At 51.2% G+C, this 6,666-nt stretch overlaps 1 pseudogene; it reads left to right on the top strand.

The window, feature by feature from the left end:
* Window positions 1–4,956: 4,956 nt before the first annotated feature.
* LOC131524845 (leukotriene B4 receptor 1-like) lies at window positions 4,957–5,940 on the top strand (annotated as a pseudogene).
* The last annotated feature ends 726 nt before the right edge of the window (window positions 5,941–6,666 follow it).

Here is a 6,666-nt window from a genome sequence, read left to right as displayed (position 1 = left end):
GCCTGGCGTCAGACTGCTCTGCCCAGTCTGACTGCCGGGGGTGCTGGAGGAACTCCACCAGGGTTCGCCGTCCGGGGAACTGAACTGGAGGAGGAAAACGGCGCTCGTATCCCAGGGTGAGGGGGAATGGCTCAGCAAGCGTGACACCGGCCAGCTCTTCCCGCCACTTACCTGTTACCCAACACACGGGAAGAAACTGGCTCGATGCGGAGATTGTAAAATCTCGCAAAGGTTTTCGGTGTCGCCCAGCCCACAGCTCTACAGATGTCTGGCAGAGAGGCGCTGTGCGCCAACGCATAGGAGAAGGCAACACTCCGTGTGGAGTGAGCCCTCACCCCTAGGGGGCACGGCTCGCCTTGGGATTGGTACGCCAAGGCGATGGCATCCACTATCCAGTGGGCCAACCTCTGCTTGGAGACAGCCTTCCCTTTCTGCTGACCTCCGTGGCAGACAAAGAGCTGCTCAGAGCTTCTAAAGCTCTGGGTGCGGTCCACGTATATGCACAACGCTCTTACGGGACACAGCAACGCCAAGGCTGGATCTGCCTCCTCCGAGGGCAGGGCTTGCAGGTTCACCACCTGATCGCGGAAGGGCGTGGTGGGAACCTTAGGCACGTATCCAGGCCGGGGTCTCAGGACAACGTGAGAGTAGACCGGCCCGAACACAAGGCACTCTTCGCTCACCGAAAATGCTTGGAGGTCCCCGACCCTCTTGATGGAAGTGAGCGCGGTCAGGAGCGCTGTCTTAGCAGACAGGAACTTAAGCTCAACTGAGTCCAGCGGCTCAAAGGGACCCCTCTGAAGCCCAGCCAGGACAATAGAGATCCCAGGGGGGTATCAGGGGTGGCCTAGGAGGGTTCAACCTCCTGGCACCCCTCAGGAACCTCACGATGAGATCGTGCTTTCCCAGGGACCGGCCGTCCACTGCATCGTGATGGGCCGCAATAGCAGCCACATACACCTTCAAGGTGGAGGGTGACAGCCTACGCTCCAACCTTTCTTGCAGGAAAGAAAGCACTACTCCAATCGTAGACCTTCGGGGGTCTTCTCAGCGAGAAGAACACCAGTTCGCGAACAGACTCCACTTCAGTGCATAGGCTTGCCTTGTTGAAGGAGCTCTAGCCTGAGTGATGGTCTCTACCACAGTCCGTGGGAGACCGCTCAAGTCTGCCGCGTCCCATCCAGGAGCCACACGTGGAGGTTCCACAGATCTGGACGCGGGGGCCATATGGTAGAAGAAAGGCAAGGTCCGTAGAAAGGCAAGGTCCGTCCAGGGGCTGAAGAGCGGCGACACTCCTGTGTGATGTTCACACGAAGTGTACCGCGACGCCATGCCCACCTCGGGACTCGGGTGTGCAACCAGTGCTGAAGTGGTCTCATATGAAGCAATCCGAGCGGCGTGACTGCGGCTGCGGATGCCATATGCCCCAGGAGCCTCTGAAACTGTTTCAGAGGAACCACAGTCCTGCCTCTGAAGGAACTCAGGCAGTTCAGCACTGACTGGGCGCGATCCTCCGAGAGGCGCCGTCATACTCACCGAGTCTAACTCCACACCAAGAAAGAGATTATCTGCACAGGGAGAGCTTGCTCTTTTCCCAGTTGACCTGAAGCCCCAACTGGCTGAGTGCTGAAGCACTGGGTCCCTGTGATCACACAACTGTTCTCGCACGCCGGGCCATGCTCGAGATAGTTGAGGATCCTGATGCCCACTTCCCGTGGCGGGCAGGCGCCCTCCGTGCCTTCACGAAGACACGGGAGGGACAGGGACAGCCGAAGGGAGGACCCTGTACTGACATGCCCGACCCTCGAACACAAACTGTAGGCGGTCTGTGTCGCGGAAGGATCGAAACATGAAAGTAAGCGTCCTTCAGGTCGATCGCTGCAAACCAATCCTGGGGCTGGATGCATTTGATATGCGCCTGTTCGTCAGCATCTTGAGCAGGGAGCCTGTGCATGGCCCGGTTTAAGACTTGCTGGTCCAGGATTGGTCGAAGACCACCGCCTTTCCTGGGTGCGATGAAGTAAGGGCTGTAAAACCCTTGCCTCATCTCAGCTGGAGGGACCGGCTCGATTGCATCCTTTGCCAGGAGGACAGCAATCCCCTCGCGCAAGACAGGAGCGTTCCGAGCTACCACTGAAGTCTCGAGAACGCCGCTGGACTTGGGAGGTCGCCTGGCGAATTGAATCGCGTGGCGAGTCGATTCATGCCCGTGAGCCAACGAGACGGGCTGGGCAGCGTGAGCCACGCCTCAGACGCCGTGCAAGTGGCTCCAGCGGCGCGATCGGCGTACCTGCGGTGGTGCAGCGAAGGGAGTAGAGCTGGATGGTACAGAAGGCTGTGCGTTCTGAGGCATCCTCGCAAAATTCCCTGGGTCCCAGAGGGGACTGGCTAGAGGTGCGTGGGGAGGCACTGCGTCCCCTGAACCGCACTCTCTTGGCCGCTGGCAAGATGGGTCGTGGGCGAGAGTGAGGAGGCAACGTGTCACACACTGTCGGCCCGTGGACCTGAAAACCTGGAGGAAAGGGAAATTGCTCTTTCTTTTGACAAAGTGGGGGCCGCTGGCCCTTGAGCCAGCGGCGGAACAGAACCATAGATTTTCCACCCGGCCCTCCTCCGGGGGAAGGAGCGGCGCTGTCCCTGCCGTCTCCTGAGAAAGAGCAGCTTCCCACATCACTGGGTTGCCCGTGTCAGGGCCGCTTTGTCGCCTATCTGGGCGATTAGGGGCCAACTGGGACACGGGGCGCCAGACTCCTGCGAGGCTCGACGCACCGGCATATGGGACAATTCAGCACGGGCGGAGCAGCTCTGGAGGATGCGGAGGCGCACACGACAAGCAGACTGGGGCTTGCCCTGCGGCGGAGCGGTGCATCACGCCGGGGCAAGCTACTTACCTGTTACCCAATTGGCCTCGGTCTGCTTCTGTACTGCCGAGAACTGCTGGGCACAGCCTACAGGCTTTGGACGGGAGACAAGACGATTCCTGCAAGTGGTGGCGCATTGCGGGCACAAGTGCACCGCAAACACACTCTCCACCTGGGAAATGTCAACGCACCCCTAGCTGCCCGCCGTCGAGGGTGGCGAGGATGGGGAGGCAGGCGAGCCGCTTCTGGCCGTAAAGGGCCATCCACGACTTCGTCAGCTCCCCATGCACCTCCGGGAAGAAAGGAACCGGGGCAGGGCGTGGTCGCGAGCCACGGCCCGTGCCGAGGAACCAATCATCTCACCGCGAGGGCTCAGGACTAGGAGGTGTGCACGCCTCCAGCCCGATGCTCGCGGCCCGGAAAGCACGGCCGTCAACTCTGGGTCCAGTCGGCGGCGGCGCGACTCCCGAGGGAGGCAGCCCGCGAATCTTCATCCTCAGAGGACGGTTGCCCATCCCCGATGCTGCGATCGGCGTCTGATCCTCTATCGGCGCACCAAATGAAACGCTGGGCACGCCGTGAGACGGCACAGCAGAATCACCGGGGAGCCGCACAGAACAGCTTCTGCGGGAGGAGTGAGAGGTCCGTGGGGACTGGCCCGGCGGAAAGGCTCTCACTGTAACCCTCAGATCGCCCAGAGCACTAGCCGATGGTTCTCTGCTCGTGGCAGAGAAGCCAGCGCGGGTAGTGACAGAGGAGCCTCCCATCCCGTGAGGAGAGAGAGGCGCGATCGCAGCGCTGCCATGGTTACACGCTCAGAGCGAACGCATAAACCATCCACGAACGCAGCTTCAGCGCGCTGGATGCCCAGACACTGAAGACAACGATCGTGGCCGTGGATGGAGGATAGGAAACGACCGCAACCAAGAGGACACGGCCGGAACGGCGTCTTTAAAAAGACGCGAACCGACCGTGATTTGCTCTTTTAGGAAATCTGCTCTTTTTAGTTGAAGTGCCCAGGGGAATCGCTGCAGACAGGGACACCGCTGTTCGCACCGTAACGCCAACCAGAACAGCTTCCAGACAGATGATGAATGGCTCTTTGTGGAGATCAACACGTTCATCCACTCGGCTCCGAAGCAAAAATCTAATGAGTGGATGCACCTGCCGCCTATTTATACCCGTGTGCACGGGGAGTGGCGCAGGTATGCAAAATCCACTAGCCAATATTCATTGGCGTTTTCTCTTAAGTCAGAGATGATTGGGGCTCCCATGTAAATCCCCTATGTCGTCACGACATAACTCGTAGTGACCGACAGATAGGGAACTGATGTTGGCAACACTTTTTTTTTTTTTTTTTTTATACTGTGATTAATAGCTAGTGCATTACAAATGCTTTTGTATTATGAAGAAAAATGTCAAACATACTATAGATTTTTTAAATTAACTGTCATTGACCAATTTAAAATGTTTATTTGATTTGGAAAGTTTTATCTTGTCTCTGACATTTTATATTATAAGTTGATCTTATGGTATGAGAGATGTTATCTGATAGTCTTGACTGTGTATGATTTTCAATCATCCAAGGTGTAGTTGATGTTGGTAACACTTTTTAATGTATACTGTATTGTAGCTAATAGTTGTAGTGCATTACAAGGCATTTGTGTCATCTAATCATCTAAATTAAGTTTATGAAATTGAGATTTAGAACATTTTGTTGTGCCTCTGTGCATGCATTGTTCTCTACCCTGACAACATTTGACAAATTAAATTGCTAACATTTTTACATGTCTTGTTTTATTTCAATTTTGTAGAATTACAAATTGATGGTAATGCTTATTATTATTAACACATTAATTAGCAGTTTCTGATAATTGTCAGTTATACATAATGTTTAAATGACACATTGTGTGTTAAAAAAGATGGTTCACACATCTACAGTGTTACATTTGACACGTGTTGTCCCTGAGCACACTCACCACGTGTTAAAATTCTGCACGTGTCATTTTTGACACATCTCTCTTTGCAGTGTTGGTCATTTTTGTTTCTAATGAAAGAAGAATCTGAAGCATTTTCCAGACAACAGAATTTGATGATGGATGGATCAGGCTTCAATTCAACATCTAACAGCACTGCTGTGGGTTCAGAGAAGATCGCTCCTGCTGTAGTTCTGGGTTTGTGTTGTTTGGTTGGTTTGCCAAGCAATATTGCAGTAATCATCAGCATTGCTCGTGAGTGGAACAGAAATCTGAGCTTCACCTTAAAACTAATGCTAAACCTTGTGGTCTCTGATGCATTGACCCTTTGCTTGGCTCCTTTTGTGCTGTATGGAATACTGTTTGGATGGATATTCAGCCTTTGGTCTTGTAAGTTTATGTTTTTTTTGGGTCACTGGAGTCTGTATGTTGCTGTTCTGACGGTCACCTCCATGAGTGTGCACCGCTATCACAATGTCATCAAGTCAAGAATCACTAACAGGATGATACTGCAGAGACTGGAAAGACGGCACAGGCACCTTCAGCTGATTGGCATCTGGATTCTAGCCTTTGGCTTTGCCTTACCAGTAATTTATACTCAAGGACTCGAAGACAAGAATGGATTGCTAAGATGTCAGAGGACAATGAAGTCACAGTCTGTAGAAGTGACTGTTTTGCTTTTTGAGATCCTGGTGGGGTTTGTCATCCCATTTTCGACTATGTTGACATGTTATCTCTGGCTGCACAAAGGGTTGAGTCAAAAAGCCAAGAGCTCCAGTCTAACTAGAGCTCCAAAGGACCAGGAACCCAGAAACTAGAGGACAAACGTTAGGACTTACAAGAAGAGGCTTGTGATCAGCATCGTTGTGGCTTTCTTTCTGTTTTGGACTCCTGTGCACATTATCAATGTGATTGATATAGTCACTACTCTGACTAAAACATCTCATCCAGATGTTCATTCCCAACTGAAGTCCTTCCGCCGAGTATATGGTGATGCAAGCAAGACTCTGGCTTTGCTGAACTGCTGTCTGAATCCTTTTCTTTATGTTTTCTTTTCAAGAAATGTAATAAAGTGTACTAAGTAGAACCCACATTTGTTTATTTCACAGCTACATATTCAAAGTTGTAAACCTCGTCAGCTAATTTGGGATCAGTTTGTTAAAAAAATTAGTTCTCTGCTGTAAACAGCTGCATTAATGCAATTCTGAAATCTGTGATCTGCCAAAGGATCATCTGTGTGAATGAATAAATGCTTACCATAATCATAAATAGACTGAGGGTTAATATGTCTTATTTACAATTATTTAAATGATTTTCATTTCTTTAATTTGTCCATGTTTTCCATGTCGCATTTTGCATTTCCGGTGTGAAAAATTGCTCTTTCAATCTTTAGAAAGATGAAAAATATTTAAAATCATTTATACAAAGAACCCTGTGAATTTAGTAGCTGCAGACAGCAGTATTATTAGCTCATATTATTTTAATGACCACACAGTAGAGATGATGCACATTTCGCTGCAGTATACAGTTGTGTTCCAGTCTGTTTCCTTCCCCTTTCTTTACACTTTATTTGCAGCTAAATGCTGTCCCGCTAGCATACAGAGGTTTACAGGTCTCGTGTCTTTGTAATGGAACCAAATGCGCAACGGGACACTGCACAGTGCACACCCTTGTTTCATTAACCGGATGCTAAATGCTAAACAGAAACAGGAAACACTGTGAATGGTGGTTTGACCGATTAGTTTAGTTCCAGATGAATACCAGACATGTGACTGGCATGATGATCAGTTTGCATTGTTAATGCACATCTGTATTACATCGAGAACTAT

This window comes from Onychostoma macrolepis, chromosome 18, assembly GCF_012432095.1.
Source record: "Onychostoma macrolepis isolate SWU-2019 chromosome 18, ASM1243209v1, whole genome shotgun sequence".
In the NCBI taxonomy this organism is placed as follows: domain Eukaryota; kingdom Metazoa; phylum Chordata; class Actinopteri; order Cypriniformes; family Cyprinidae; genus Onychostoma; species Onychostoma macrolepis.
The sequence above is the reverse complement of the archived record's forward strand: the minus strand, read 5'-3'. Positions and strand labels throughout refer to the sequence as shown.